The 16,812-nt window shown below is 41.2% G+C and overlaps 1 protein-coding gene across 6 annotated transcripts in view; it reads left to right on the plus strand.

Annotated features, from left to right (window-relative positions):
* Positions 1-16,812, plus strand: part of LOC139582567 (neurexin-3b-like) — a 626,716-nt gene that overhangs the window by 451,478 nt on the left and 158,426 nt on the right. The window lies entirely within an intron of this gene.

The following is a 16,812-nucleotide window of genomic DNA, read 5'->3' on the forward strand; positions in this document are numbered from 1 at the left end:
TCCATAGTGTAGAAACTCTAACTCAAACCCTTTCCATAGTGTAGAAACTCTAACACTTTCCATAGTGTAGAAAATCTAACCCGTTCCATAGTGTAGAAACTCTAACCCTTTCCATAGTGTAGAAACTCTAACCCTTTCCATAGATTAGAAACTCTAACCCTTTCCATAGTGTAGAAACTCTAACCCTTTCCATAGTGTAGATACTCTAACCCGTTCCATAGTTTAGAAACTCTAACCCTTTCCATAGTGTAGAAACTCTAACCCTTTCCATAGTGTAGAAACTCTAACCCTTTCCATAGTGTAGAAACTCTAACCCTTTCCATAGATTAGAAACTCTAACCCTTTACATAGTTTAGAAACTCTAACCCTTTCCATAGTGTAGAAACTCTAACTCAAACCCTTTCCATAGTGTAGAAACTCTAACCCTTTCCATAGTGTAGAAACTCTAACCCTTTCCATAGTGTAGAAACTCTAACCCTTTCCATAGATTAGAAACTCTAACCCTTTACATAGTTTAGAAACTCTAACCCTTTCCATAGTGTAGAAACTCTAACTCTAACCCTTTCCATAGTGTAGAAACTCTAACCCTTTCCATAGTGTAGAAACTCTAACTCAAACCCTTTCCATAGTGTAGAAACTCTAACCCTTTCCATAGTGTAGAAACTCTAACCCTTTCCATAGTGTAGAAACTCTTACTCAACCCCTTTCCATAGTGTAGAAACTCTAACCCTTTCCATAGTGTAGAAACTCTAACCCTTTCCATAGTGTAGAAACTCTAACCCTTTCCATAGATTAGAAACTCTAACCCTTTACATAGTTTAGAAACTCTAACCCTTTCCATAGTGTAGAAACTCTAACTCTAACCCTTTCCATAGTGTAGAAACTCTAACCCTTTCCATAGTGTAGAAACTCTAACCCTTTCCATAGTGTAGAAACTCTAACCCTTTCCATAGATTAGAAACTCTAACCCTTTACATAGTTTAGAAACTCTAACCCTTTCCATAGTGTAGAAACTCTAACTCTAACCCTTTCCATAGTGTAGAAACTCTAACCCTTTCCATAGATTAGAAACTCTAACCCTTTCCATAGTGTAGAAACTCTAACCCTTTCCATAGTGTAAAAACTCTAACCCTTTCCATAGTTTAGAAACTCTAACCCTTTCCATAGTGTAGAAACTGTAACCCTTTCCATAGTTTAGAAACTCTAACCCTTTACATAGTTTAGAAACTCTTACCCTTTCCATAGTGTAGAAATTCTAACTCTAACCCTATCCATAGTGTAGAAACTCTAACCCTTTCCATAGTGTAAAAACTCTAACCCTTTCCATAGTTTATAAACTCTAACCCTTTCCATAGTGTAGAAACTGTAACCCTTTCCATAGTTTAGAAACTCTAACCCTTTCCATAGTTTAGAAACTCTAACCCTTTCCATAGTGTAGAAACTCTAACCCTTTCCATAGTGTAGAAACTCTAACTCAACCCCTTTCCATAGTGTAGAAACTCTAACCCTTTCCATAGTGTAGAAACTCTAACCCTTTCCATAGTTTAGAAACTCTAACCCTTTCCATAGTGTAGAAACTTTAACCCTTTCCATAGTGTTGAAACTCTAACCCTTTCGATAGTGTAGAAACTCTAACCCTTTCCATAGTGTAGAAACTCTAACCCTTTCCATAGTGTAAAAACTCTAACCCTTTCCATAGTTTAGAAACTCTAACCCTTTCCATAGTGTAGAAACTGTAACCCTTTCCATAGTTTAGAAACTCTAACCCTTTACATAGTTTAGAAACTCTTACCCTTTCCATAGTGTAGAAATTCTAACTCTAACCCTATCCATAGTGTAGAAACTCTAACCCTTTCCATAGTGTAAAAACTCTAACCCTTTCCATAGTTTATAAACTCTAACCCTTTCCATAGTGTAGAAACTGTAACCCTTTCCATAGTTTAGAAACTCTAACCCTTTCCATAGTTTAGAAACTCTAACCCTTTCCATAGTGTAGAAACTCTAACCCTTTCCATAGTGTAGAAACTCTAACTCAACCCCTTTCCATAGTGTAGAAACTCTAACCCTTTCCATAGTGTAGAAACTCTAACCCTTTCCATAGTTTAGAAACTCTAACCCTTTCCATAGTGTAGAAACTTTAACCCTTTCCATAGTGTAGAAACTCTAACCCTTTCGATAGTGTAGAAACTCTAACCCTTTCCATAGTTTAGAAACTCTAACCCTTTCCATAGTTTAGATACTCTAACCCTTTCCATAGTGTAGAAACTCTAACTCTTTCCATATTTTAGAAACTCTAACCCCTTCCATATTTTAGAAACTCTAACCCTTTCCATAGTGTATAAACTCTAACCCTTTCCATAGTGTATAAACTCTAACTCTTTCCATAGTTTAGATACTCTAACCCTTTCCATAGTGTAGAAACTCTAACCCTTTCCATAGTTTAGAAACTCTAACTCTTTCCATAGTGTATAAACTCTAACTCTTTCCATAGTTTAGATACTCTAACCCTTTCCATAGTGTAGAAACTCTAACCCTTTCCATAGTTTAGATACTCTAACCCTTTCCATAGTGTAGAAACTCTAACCCTTTCCATAGTTTAGAAACTCTAACTCTTTCCATATTTTAGAAACTCTAACCCTTTCCATAGTGTAGAAACTCTAACTCTTTCCATAGTGTAGAAACTCTAACCCTTTCCATAGTGTAGAAACTCTAACCCTTTCCATAGTGTAGAAACTCTAACCCTTTCCATAGTTTAGAAACTCTAACCCTTTCCAAAGTGTAGAAACTCTAACCCTTTCCATAGTTTAGAAACTCTAACCCGTTCCATAGTGTAGAAACTCTAACCCTTTCCATAGTTTAGAAACTCTAACCCTTTCCATAGTTTAGAAACTCTAACCCTTTCCATAGTTTAGATACTCTAACCCTTTCCATAGTTTAGAAACTCTAACCCTTTCCATAGTTTAGAAACTCTAACCCTTTCCATAGTGTAGAAACTCCAACCCTTTCCATAGTTTAGAAACTCTATCCCTTTCCATAGTTTAGAAACTCTATCAATCAATCAATCAAGTTTATTTTATATAGCCCTTCGTACATCAGCTAATATCTCGAAGTGCTGTACAGAAACCCAGCCTAAAACCCCAAACAGCAAGCAATGCAGGTGTAGAAGCACGGTGGCTAGGAAAAACTCCCTAGAAAGGCCAAAACCTAGGAAGAAACCTAGAGAGGAACCAGGCTATGAGGGGTGGCCAGTCCTCTTCTGGCTGTGCCGGGTGGAGATTATAACAGAACATGGCCAAGATGTTCAAAATGTTCATAAATGACAAGCATGGTCAAATAATAATCAGGAATAAATGTCAGTTGGCTTTTCATAGCCGATAATTAAGAGTTGAAAACAGCAGGTCTGGGACAGGTAGGGGTTCCATAACCGCAGGCAGAACAGTTGAAACTGGGACAGCAGCAAGGCCAGGTGGACTGGGGACAGCAAGGAGTCATCATGCCCGGTAGTCCTGACGTATGGTCCTAGGGCTCAGTTCCTCCGAGAGAGAGAAAGAAAGAGAGAAGGAAAGAATTAGAGAGAGCCAAGATGTTCAAAATGTTCATAAATGACAAGCATGGTCAAATAATAATCAGGAATAAATGTCAGTTGGCTTTTCATAGCCGATCATTAAGAGTTTAAAACAGCAGGTCTGGGACAGGTAGGGGTTCCATAACTGCAGGCAGAACAGTTGAAACTGGAACAGCAGCAAGGCCAGGTGGACTGGGGACAGCAAGGAGTCATCATGCCCAGTAGTCCTGACGTATGGTCCTAGGTCTCAGGTTCTCCGAGAGAGAGAAGGAAAGAGAGAAGGAGAGAATTAGAGAGAGCATACTTAAATTCACACAGGACACTGGATAAGACAGGAGAAGTACTCCAGATATAACCAACTGGCCCTAGCCCCCCGACACAAACTACTGCAGCATAAATACTGGAGGCTGAGACAGGAGGGGTCAGGAGACACTGTGGCCCCATCCAATGATACCCCCGGACAGGGCCAAACAGGAAGGATATAACACTTTGCCAAAGCACAGCCCCCGCACCACTAGAGGGATATCTTCAACCACCAACTTACAATCCTGAGACAAGGCCGAGTATAGCCCACAAAGATCTCCACCACAGCACAAACCAAGGGGGGGCGCCAACCCAGACAGGAAGATAACGTCAGTATTGTAGAAACTCTAACTCTAACCCGTTCCATAGTGTAAAAACTCTAACCCTTTCCATAGTTTAGAAACTCTAACCCGTTCCATAGTGTAGAAACTCTAACCCTTTCCATAGTGTAAAAACTCTAAACCCTTTCCATAGTGTAGAAACTCTAACCCTTTCCATAGTGTAGAAACGCTAACCTTTTCCATAGTGTAAAAACTCTAAACCCTTTCCATAGTGTAGAAACTCTAACCCTTTCCATAGTTTAGAAACTCTAACACTTTCCATAGTGTAGAAAATCTAACCCGTTCCATAGTGTAGATACTCTAACCCGTTCCATAGTTTAGAAACTCTAACCCTTTCCATAGTGTAGAAACTCTAACCCTTTCCATAGTGTAGAAACTCTAACCCTTTCCATAGTGTAGAAACTCTAACCCTTTCCATAGATTAGAAACTCTAACCCTTTACATAGTTTAGAAACTCTAACCCTTTCCATAGTGTAGAAACTCTAACTCAAACCCTTTCCATAGTGTAGAAATTCTAACTCTAACCCTTTCCATAGTGTAGAAACTCTAACCCTTTCCATAGTGTAAAAACTCTAACCCTTTCCAAAGTTTAGAAACTCTAACCCTTTCCATAGTGTAGAAACTGTAACCCTTTCCATAGTTTAGAAACTCTAACCCTTTCCATAGTTTAGAAACTCTAACCCTTTCCATAGTGTAGAAACTCTAACCCTTTCCATAGTGTAGAAACTCTAACTCAAACCCTTTCCATAGTGTAGAAACTCTAACCCTTTCCATAGTGTAGAAACTCTAACCCGTTCCATAGTTTAGAAACTCTAACCCTTTCCATAGTGTAGAAACTCTAACCCTTTCCATAGTGTAGAAACTCTAACCCTTTCCATAGTGTAGAAACTCTAACCCTTTCCATAGTTTAGAAACTCTAACCCTTTCCATAGTTTAGATACTCTAACCCTTTCCATAGTGTAGAAACTCTAACTCTTTCCATATTTTAGAAACTCTAACCCCTTCCATATTTTAGAATCTCTAACCCTTTCCATAGTGTATAAACTCTAACCCTTTCCATAGTGTATAAACTCTAACTCTTTCCATAGTTTAGATACTCTAACCCTTTCCATAGTGTAGAAACTCTAACCCTTTCCATAGTTTAGAAACTCTAACTCTTTCCATATTTTAGAAACTCTAACCCTTTCCATAGTTTAGATACTCTAACCCTTTCCATAGTGTAGAAACTCTAACCCTTTCCATAGTTTAGATACTCTAACCCTTTCCATAGTGTAGAAACTCTAACCCTTTCCATAGTTTAGAAACTCTAACCCGTTCCATAGTTTAGAAACTCTAACCCTTTCCATAGTGTAGAAACTCTAACTCTTTCCATAGTTTAGATACTCTAACCCTTTCCATAGTGTAGAAACTCTAACCCTTTCCATAGTTTAGAAACTCTAACCCTTTCCATAGTTTAGAAACTCTAACTCTTTCCATATTTTAGAAACTCTAACCCTTTCCATAGTGTAGAAACTCTAACCCTTTCCATAGTTTAGAAACTCTAACCCTTTCCATAGTTTAGAAACTCTAACTCTTTCCATATTTTAGAAACTCTAACCCTTTCCATAGTTTAGAAACTCTAACTCTTTCCATAGTGTAGAAACTCTAACCCTTTCCATAGTGTAGAAACTCTAACCCTTTCCATAGTGTAGAAACTCTAACCCTTTCCATAGTTTAGAAACTCTAACCCTTTCCAAAGTGTAGAAACTCTAACCCTTTCCATAGTTTAGAAACTCTAACCCGTTCCATAGTGTAGAAACTCTAACCCTTTCCATAGTTTAGAAACTCTAACCCTTTCCATAGTTTAGATACTCTAACCCTTTCCATAGTTTAGAAACTCTAACCCTTTCCATAGTTTAGAAACTCTAACACTTTCCATAGTGTAGAAACTCTAACCCTTTCCATAGTTTAGAAACTCTATCCCTTTCCATAGTTTAGAAACTCTAAAACTTTCCATATTGTAGAGTCTTTAACCCTTTCCATAGTTTAGAAACTCTAACTCTTTCCATAATTTAGAAACTCTAACCCTTTCCATAGTGTAGAAACTCTATCCCTTTCCATAGTTTAGAAACTCTATCCCTTTCCATAGTTTAGAAACTCTATCAATCAATCAATCAAGTTTATTTTATATAGCCCTTCGTACATCAGCTAATATCTCGAAGTGCTGTACAGAAACCCATTCTAAAACCCCAAACAGCAAGCAATGCAGGTGTAGAAGCACGGTGGCTAGGAAAAACTCCCTAGAAAGGCCAAAACCTAGGAGGAAACCTAGAGAGGAACCAGGCTATGAGGGGTGGCCAGTCCTCTTCTGGCTGTGCCGGGTGGAGATTATAACAGAACATGGCCAAGATGTTCAAAATGTTCATAAATGACAAGCATGGTCAAATAATAATCAGGAATAAATGTCAGTTGGCTTTTCATAGCCGATAATTAAGAGTTGAAAACAGCAGGTCTGGGACAGGTAGGGGTTCCATAACCGCAGGCAGAACAGTTGAAACTGGGACAGCAGCAAGGCCAGGTGGACTGGGGACAGCAAGGAGTCATCATGCCCGGTAGTCCTGACGTATGGTCCTAGGGCTCAGTTCCTCCGAGAGAGAGAAAGAAAGAGAGAAGGAAAGAATTAGAGAGAGCCAAGATGTTCAAAATGTTCATAAATGACAAGCATGGTCAAATAATAATCAGGAATACATGTCAGTTGGCTTTTCATAGCCGATCATTAAGAGTTTAAAACAGCAGGTCTGGGACAGGTAGGGGTTCCATAACTGCAGGCAGAACAGTTGAAACTGGAACAGCAACAAGGCCAGGTGGACTGGGGACAGCAAGGAGTCATCATGCCCAGTAGTCCTGACGTATGGTCCTAGGTCTCAGGTTCTCCGAGAGAGAGAAAGAAAGAGAGAAGGAGAGAATTAGAGAGAGCATACTTAAATTCACACAGGACACTGGATAAGACAGGAGAAGTACTCCAGATATAACCAACTGGCCCTAGCCCCCCGACACAAACTACTGCAGCATAAATACTGGAGGCTGAGACAGGAGGGGTCAGGAGACACTGTGGCCCCATCCAATGATACCCCCGGACAGGGCCAAACAGGAAGGATATAACACTTTGCCAAAGCACAGCCCCCGCACCACTAGAGGGATATCTTCAACCACCAACTTACAATCCTGAGACAAGGCCGAGTATAGCCCACAAAGATCTCCACCACAGCACAAACCAAGGGGGGGCGCCAACCCAGACAGGAAGATAACGTCAGTATTGTAGAAACTCTAACTCTAACCCTTTCCATAGTGTAGATACTCTAACCCTTTCCATAGTTTAGAAACTCTAACCCTTTCCATAGTGTAGAAACTCTAACCCTTTCCATAGTTTAGAAACTCTAACCCTTTCCAAAGTGTAGAAACTCTAACCCTTTCCATAGTTTAGAAACTCTAACCCTTTCCAAAGTGTAGAAACTCTAACCCTTTCCATAGTTTAGATACTCTAACCCGTTCCATATTGTAGAAACTCTAACCCTTTCCATAGTTTAGAAACTCTAACCCTTTCCATAGTTTAGAAACTCTAACCCTTTCCATAGTTTAGATACTCTAACCCTTTCCATAGTTTAGAAACTCTAACCCTTTCCATAGTTTAGAAACTCTAACCCTTTCCATAGTTTAGAAACTCTAACCCTTTCCATAGTGTAGAAACTCTAACCCTTTCCATAGTTTAGAAACTCTATCCCTTTCCATAGTTTAGAAACTCTAAAACTTTCCATATTGTAGAGTCTTTAACCCTTTCCATAGTTTAGAAACTCTAACTCTTTCCATAATTTAGAAACTCTAACCCTTTCCATAGTGTAGAAACTCTATCCCTTTCCATAGTTTAGAAACTCTATCCCTTTCCATAGTTTAGAAACTCTATCAATCAATCAATCAAGTTTATTTTATATAGCCCTTCGTACATCAGCTAATATCTCGAAGTGCTGTACAGAAACCCAGCCTAAAACCCCAAACAGCAAGCAATGCAGGTGTAGAAGCACGGTGGCTATGAAAAACTCCCTAGAAAGGCCAAAACCTAGGAAGAAACCTAGAGAGGAACCAGGCTATGAGGGGTGGCCAGTCCTCTTCTGGCTGTGCCGGGTGGAGATTATAACAGAACATGGCCAAGATGTTCAAAATGTTCATAAATGACAAGCATGGTCAAATAATAATCAGGAATAAATGTCAGTTGGCTTTTCATAGCCGATAATTAAGAGTTGAAAACAGCAGGTCTGGGACAGGTAGGGGTTCCATAACCGCAGGCAGAACAGTTGAAACTGGGACAGCAGCAAGGCCAGGTGGACTGGGGACAGCAAGGAGTCATCATGCCCGGTAGTCCTGACGTGTTGGTCCTAGGGCTCAGTTCCTCCGAGAGAGAGAAAGAAAGAGAGAAGGAAAGAATTAGAGAGAGCCAAGATGTTCAAAATGTTCATAAATGACAAGCATGGTCAAATAATAATCAGGAATAAATGTCAGTTGGCTTTTCATAGCCGATCATTAAGAGTTTAAAACAGCAGGTCTGGGACAGGTAGGGGTTCCATAACTGCAGGCAGAACAGTTGAAACTGGAACAGCAGCAAGGCCAGGTGGACTGGGGACAGCAAGGAGTCATCATGCCCAGTAGTCTTGACGTATGGTCCTAGGGCTCAGGTTCTCCGAGAGAGAGAAAGAAAGAGAGAAGGAGAGAATTAGAGAGAGCATACTTAAATTCACACAGGACACTGGATAAGACAGGAGAAGTACTCCAGATATAACCAACTGGCCCTAGCCCCCCGACACAAACTACTGCAGCATAAATACTGGAGGCTGAGACAGGAGGGGTCAGGAGACACTGTGGCCCCATCCAATGATACCCCCGGACAGGGCCAAACAGGAAGGATATAACCCCAACCACTTTGCCAAAGCACAGCCCCCGCACCACTAGAGGGATATCTTCAACCACCAACTTACAATCCTGAGACAAGGCCGAGTATAGCCCACAAAGATCTCCACCACAGCACAAACCAAGGGGGGGCGCCAACCCAGACAGGAAGATAACGTCAGTATTGTAGAAACTCTAACTCTAACCCTTTCCATAGTGTAGATACTCTAACCCTTTCCATAGTTTAGAAACTCTAACCCTTTCCATATTGTAGAAACTCTAACCCTTTCCATAGTTTAGAAACTCTAACCCTTCCCATAGTGTAGAAACTCTAACCCTTTCCATAGTTTAGAAACTCTAACACTTTCCATAGTGTAGAAACTCTAACCCTTTCCATAGTGTAGAAACTCTAACTCTAACCCTTTCCATAGTGTAGAAACTCTAACCCTTTCCATAGTGTAGAAACTCTAACCCTTTCCATAGTGTAGAAACTCTAACCCTTTCCATAGTTTAGAAACCCTAACCCTTTCCATAGTGTAGAAACTCTAACCGTTTCCATAGTGTAGAAACTCTAACCCGTTCCATAGTGTAGATACTCTAACCCTTTCCATAGTGTAGAAACTCTAACCCTTTCCATAGTGTAGAAACTCTAACCCTTTCCATAGTGTAGAAACTCTAACCCTTTCCATAGTGTAGAGACTCTAACCCTTTCCATAGTGTAGAAACTCTAACTCAAACCCTTTCCATAGTGTAGAAACTCTAACTCTAACCCTTTCCATAGTGTAGAGACTCTAACCCTTTCCATAGTGTAGAAACTCTAACTCAAACCCTTTCCATAGTGTAGAAACTCTAACCCGTTCCATAGTGTAGATACTCTAACCCTTTCCATAGTGTAGCAACTCTAACCCTTTCCATAGTTTAGAAACTCTAACCCTTTCCATAGTGTAGAAACTCTAACCCTTTCCATAGTTTAGAAACTCTAACCCTTTCCATAGTGTAGAAACTCTAACCCGTTCCATAGTGTAGATACTCTAACCCTTTCCATAGTGTAGCAACTCTAACCCTTTCCATAGTTTAGAAACTCTAACCCTTTCCATAGTGTAGAAACTCTAACCCTTTCCATAGTTTAGAAACTCTAACCCTTTCCATAGTGTAGCAACTCTAACCCTTTCCATAGTTTAGAAACTCTAACCCTTTCCATAGTGTAGAAACTCTAACACTTTCCATAGTTTAGAAACTCTATCCCTTTCCATAGTTTAGAAACTCTAACCCTTTCCATAGTTTAGAAACTCTAACCCAAAAACTCAAACAACAAGCTCCCGCGCTCAGGTCTGTTCAACGCTGGTCCGACCAATCTGAATCCACGCTTCAAGACTGCTTCGATCACGCAGATTGGAATATGTTCCGCATCGCGTCCAACAACAATATTGACGAATATGCTGATTCGGTGAGCGAGTTCATTAGGAAGTGCATTGACGATGTCGTACCCACAGCAACGATAAAAACATTCCCAAACCAGAAACCGTGGATTGACGGCAGCATTCGCGTGAAACTGAAAGCGCGAACCACTGCTTTTAACCAGGGCAAGGTGACCGGAAGCATGACCGAATACAATCAGTGTAGCTATTCTCTCCGCAAGGCAATCAAACAGGCCAAGTCTCAGTACAGAGACAAAATCGAGTCGAAATTCAACAGCTCAGACACAAGAGGTATGTGGCAGGGTCTACAGTCAATCACGGATTACAAAAAGAAAACCAGCCCCGTCGAGGACCAGGATGTCTTGCTCCCAGACAGGCTAAACAACTTTTTTGCCCGCTTTGAGGACAATACAGTGCCACTGACACGGCCCCCTACCAAAACCTGCGGGCTCTCCTTCACTGCAGCCGAGGTGAGTAAAACATTTAAACGTGTTAACCCTCGCAAGGCTGCAGGCCCAGACGGCATTCCCAGCCGCGTCCTCAGAGCATGCGCAGACCAGCTGGCTGGTGTGTTTACGGACATATTCAATCAATCCTTATCCCAGTCTGCTGTTCCCACATGCTTCAAGAGGGCCACCATTGTTCCTGTTCCCAAGAAAGCTAAGGTAACTGAGCTAAACGACTACCGCCCCGTAGCACTCACTTCCGTCATCATGAAGTGCTTTGAGAGACTAGTCAAGGACCATATCACCTCCACCCTACCGGACACCCTAGACCCACTCCAATTTGCTTACCGACCCAATAGGTCCACAGACGACGCAATCGCAACCACACTGCACACTGCCCTAACCCATCTGGACAAGAGGAATACCCATGTGAGAATGCTGTTCATCGATTACAGCTCAGCATTTAACACCATAGTACCCTCCAAACTCGTCATCAAGCTCGAGACCCTGGGTCTCGACCCCGCCCTGTGCAACTGGGTCCTGGACTTCCTGACGGGCCGCCCCCAGGTGGTGAGGGTAGGTAACAACATCTCCACCCCGCTGATCCTCAACACTGGGGCCCCACAAGGGTGCGTTCTGAGCCCTCTCCTGTACTCCCTGTTCACCCACGACTGCGTGGCCATGCACGCCTCCAACTCAATCATCAAGTTTGCGGATGACACTACAGTGGTAGGCTTGATCACCAACAACGACGAGACGGCCTACAGGGAGGAGGTGAGGGCCCTCGGAGTGTGGTGTCAGGAAAATAACCTCATACTCAACGTCAACAAAACAAAGGAGATGATTGTGGACTTCAGGAAACAGCAGAGGGAGCACCCCCCTATCCACATCGACGGGTCAGTAGTGGAGAAGGTGGAAAGTTTTAAGTTCCTCGGTGTACACATCACGGACAAACTGAACTGGTCCACCCACACAGACAGCGTTGTGAAGAAGGCGCAGCAGCGCCTCTTCAACCTCAGGAGGCTGAAGAAATTCGGCTTGTCACCAAAAGCACTCACAAACTTCTACAGATGCACAATCGAGAGCATCCTGTCGGGCTGTATCACCGCCTGGTACGGCAACTGCTCCGCCCACAACCGTAAGGCTCTCCAGAGGGTAGTGAGGTCTGCAGAACGCATCACCAGGGGCAAACTACCTGCCCTCCAGGACACCTACACCACCCGATGTCACAGGAAGGCCATAAAGATCATCAAGGACAACAACCACCCAAGCCACTGCCTGTTCACCCCGCTATCATCCAGAAGGCGAGGTCAGTACAGGTGCATCAAAGCAGGGACCGAGAGACTGAAAAACAGCTTCTATCTCAAGGCCATCAGACTGTTAAACAGCCACCACTAACATTTAGCGGCCGCTGCCAACATACTGACTCAACTCCAGCCACTTTAAAAATGGGAACTGATGGAAATTATGTAAAAATGTACCACTAGCCACTTTAAGCAATGCCACTTAATACAATGTTTACATACCCTACATTACCCATCTCATATGTATATATACTGTACTCTATATCATCTACTGCATCTTGCCATCTTTATGCAATACATGTACCACTAGCCACTTTAAACTATGCCACTTTATGTTTACATACCCTACAGTACTCATCTCATATGTATATACCGTACTCTATACCATCTACTGCATCTGCCATGCCGTTCTGTACCACCACTCATCCATATATCTTTATGTACATATTCTTTATCCCTTTACACTTGTGTGTGTGTGTAAGGTAGTAGTGTGGAATTGTTAGGTTAGATTACTGTTGGTTATTACTGCATTGTCGGAACTAGAAGCACAAGCATTTCGCTACACTCGCATTAACATCTGCTAACCATGTGTATGTGACTAATAAATTTGATTTGATTTGATTTGATTTGATTTAGTGTAGAGACTCTAACCCTTTCCATAGTGTAGAAACTCTAACTCAAACCCTTTCCATAGTGTAGAGACTCTAACCCTTTCCATAGTGTAGAAACTCTAACTCAAACCCTTTCCATAGTGTAGAAACTCTAACCCGTTCCATAGTGTAGATACTCTAACCCTTTCCATAGTGTAGCAACTCTAACCCTTTCCATAGTTTAGAAACTCTAACCCTTTCCATAGTGTAGAAACTCTAACCCTTTCCATAGTTTAGAAACTCTAACCCTTTCCATAGTGTAGCAACTCTAACCCTTTCCATAGTTTAGAAACTCTAACCCTTTCCATAGTGTAGAAACTCTAACACTTTCCATAGTTTAGAAACTCTATCCCTTTCCATAGTGTAGAAACTCTAACCCTTTCCATAGTGTAGAGACTCTAACCCTTTCCATAGTGTAGAAACTCTAACTCAAACCCTTTCCATAGTGTAGAGACTCTAACCCTTTCCATAGTGTAGAAACTCTAACTCAAACCCTTTCCATAGTGTAGAAACTCTAACCCGTTCCATAGTGTAGATACTCTAACCCTTTCCATAGTTTAGAAACTCTAACCCTTTCCAAAGTGTAGAAACTCTAACCCTTTCCATAGTGTAGAGACTCTAACCCTTTCCATAGTGTAGAAACTCTAACTCAATTCCTTTCCATAGTGTAGAGACTCTAACCCTTTCCATAGTGTAGAAACTCTAACTCAAACCCTTTCCATAGTGTAGAACCTCTAACCCTTTCCATAGTGTAGAAACTCTAACCCTTTCCATAGTTTAGAAACTCTAACCCTTTCCAAAGTGTAGAAACTCTAACCCTTTCCATAGTGTAGAAACTCTAACCCTTTCCATAGTTTAGACACTCTAACCCTTTCCATAGTTTAGAAACTCTAACCCGTTCCATAGTGTAGAAACTCTAACCCTTTCCATAGTGTATAAACTCTAACTCTTTCCATAGTTTAGAAACTCTAACCCTTTCCATAGTTTAGAAACTCTAACCCTTTCCATAGTTTAGAAACTCTAACCCGTTCCATAGTGTAGATACTCTAACCCTTTCCATAGTGTAGCAACTCTAACCCTTTCCATAGTGTAGCAACTCTAACCCTTTCCATAGTTTAGAAACTCTAACCCTTTCCATAGTTTAAATACTCTAACCCTTTCCATAGTTTAGAAACTCTAACCCTTTCCATAGTTTAGAAACTCTAACCCTTTCCATAGTTTAGATACTCTAACCCTTTCCATAGTTTAGAAACTCTAACCCGTTCCATAGTGTAGAAACTCTAACCCTTTCCATAGTTTAGATACTCTAACCCGTTCCATAGTGTAGAAACTCTAACTCTAACCCTTTCCGTAGTGTAGAAACTCTAACTCTAACCCTTTTAATAGTGTAGAAAATGCATTTTGGTGTATATATAAATGACTCAGGTTCTGAGAAATGTGGTTTCTGTAACTGCCTGCGGTGGGCGGTTATTCCCAGACAATGCACGTGCATAATTGCTTACTTGGTTCAAATTATTTCATGAAGACAATTGGAATTTTTCCAAAGCAAGTCTAATCAAGCAGTATCCCTCTTAGGCTCCTTTAAGTCTTAGATAGTCACTCCCATTTTGTCAATAAGTGTTGACAAGTGTTTAAACGGATGCCAAATAGACATCCTAACTCATCAAAGAGCTCCAGTAGAAGTTATCACAGATCCATCGCCTCTACTGTGTCCTAATAGACTTCATACTGGTCGGTCTGTGATAGCTATTGGCCATTACAAGATGACATTATTTTAGGAAATGAACGCTACTTTAGATCCAAACAAAATATAAATATACCGTCTTCTAATGATTGTTTTCCTGTCAGTCTGCCACGGCCCGGAGAGATCTTCAATATAAGTAGAACATGGAAGTCGTCTATGTAGAATAATCTCTGTATTCCTCAACAGATTTGTAAATTGTTATTGCAGATTTGAGAGTGGTTTTCCTACAAGCCCCGCCCCTCAGCTTTACAGCAAATCAAGTGGCGGCTGCCAATGTATTGTTTTTCTATTGAAGTATTAGGCCTGTGTGAGATGGTTAGTAAATGTCAATGTTGTCTGCTCAAGGCTGTTCCACAAGAGACTGCTGTAACTAGAGTTTAGTCCCTCTGTGAAGAAGTCTTTATACAACAGTAATAAGTGCCTTTCACTGGTAGCTAGCCAACCATAATGGCTGCAGAACTCCTCTGTAATGGGGAAGATTACAGGGCAAAGGGTTGAGCAAACACAATCGGACTGCCAGGAAAGAAGAAGTGTGGAGGAAGTTTTTATTTATTTAACCTTACTTAAAGAACTGAGGAAACTTTTTTAGCCATTTTATATGTGATGTAACAAGTCTGAAGAGTGGACTGCTAGCTCTCTATCTGGTCTGTCTCTCGTGCTCTCTCTGGACTCTCTCTCTCTCTCAATTCAATTCAATTCAATTCAAGGGGCTTTATTGGCATGGGAAACATGTGTTAACATTGCCAAAGCAAGTGAGGTAGATAATATACAAAAGTGAAATAAACAATAAAAATTAACAGTAAACATTACACATACAGAAGTTTCAAAACAATAAAGACATTACAAATGTCATATTATATATATACAGTGTTGTAACAATGTACAAATGGTTAAAGCACACAAGTTAAAATAAATAAACATAAATATGGGTTGTATTTACAATGGTGTTTGTTCTTCACTGGTTGCCCTTTTCTTGTGGCAGCAGGTCACAAATCTTGCTGCTGTGATGGCACACTGTGGAATTTCACCCAGTAGATTTGGGAGTTTATCAAAATTGGATTTGTTTTCGAATTCTTTGTGGATCTGTGTAATCTGAGGGAAATATGTCTCTCTAATATGGTCATACATTGGGCAGGAGGTTAGGAAGTGCAGCTCAGTTTCCACCTCATTTTGTGGGCAGTGAGCACATAGCCTGTCTTCTCTTGAGAGCCATGTCTGTCTACGGCGGCCTTTCTCAATAGCAAGGCTATGCTCACTGAGTCTGTACATAGTCAAAGCTCTCTCTCTCTCTCTGGTATCTTCTCTCTCTCTCTGGTCTCTCTCTGGTCTCTCAATTCAATTCAATTCAATTTGCATGAAGTAACAATGTACATATTGCCAAAGTTTATTTACAATATAAAAATGAGAATCAAAATTGTCAACGGGACAACAGTTTCTACATTTCTCTCTGGTCTCTTTCTCTGGTCTCTTTCTCTGGTCTCTTTCTCTGGTATCTCTCTAGTCTCTCTCTGGTCTCTCTCTCTGGTCTCTCTCTTCTCTCTCTCTCTGGTCTCTCTCTCTCTGGTCACTCTCTCACACTATCTCTTCTCTCTCTCTTTCTCCTCTCTCTCTCGCGCTCTCTCTTCTCTCTCTCTGGTCTCTCTCGTCTCTCTCTAAAATTTAAACTACTATTTAAGGGCTTTAAGGGCTCTCTCTGGTCTCTCTCGTGCTATCTTCTCTCTTTCTCTGGTCTCTCTCTCTCTCTCTCTTCTCTCTTTCTCTGGTGTCTCTCTTCACTCTCTCTCTCTCTCTGGTCTCTCTCTTCTCTCTCTCTGGTCTCTCTCTTCTCTTTCTCTCTCTCTGGTCTATCTCTTCTCTCTCTCTCTGGTCTCTCTCTCTCTGGTCACTCTCTCACACTATCTCTTCTCTCTCTCTTTCTCCTCTCTCTCTCGCGCTCTCTCTTCTCTCTCTCTGGTCTCTCTCGTCTCTCTCTAAAATTTAAACTACTATTTAAGGGCTTTAAGGGCTCTCTCTGGTCTCTCTCGTGCTATCTTCTCTCTTTCTCTGGTCTCTCTCTCTCTCTCTCTCTCTCTTCTCTCTCAGTTTCAATTACAATTTAAGGGTTTTATTGGCATGGGAAACATA

Source organism: Salvelinus alpinus, chromosome 8 (genome assembly GCF_045679555.1).
Source record: "Salvelinus alpinus chromosome 8, SLU_Salpinus.1, whole genome shotgun sequence".
NCBI lineage: Eukaryota > Metazoa > Chordata > Actinopteri > Salmoniformes > Salmonidae > Salvelinus > Salvelinus alpinus.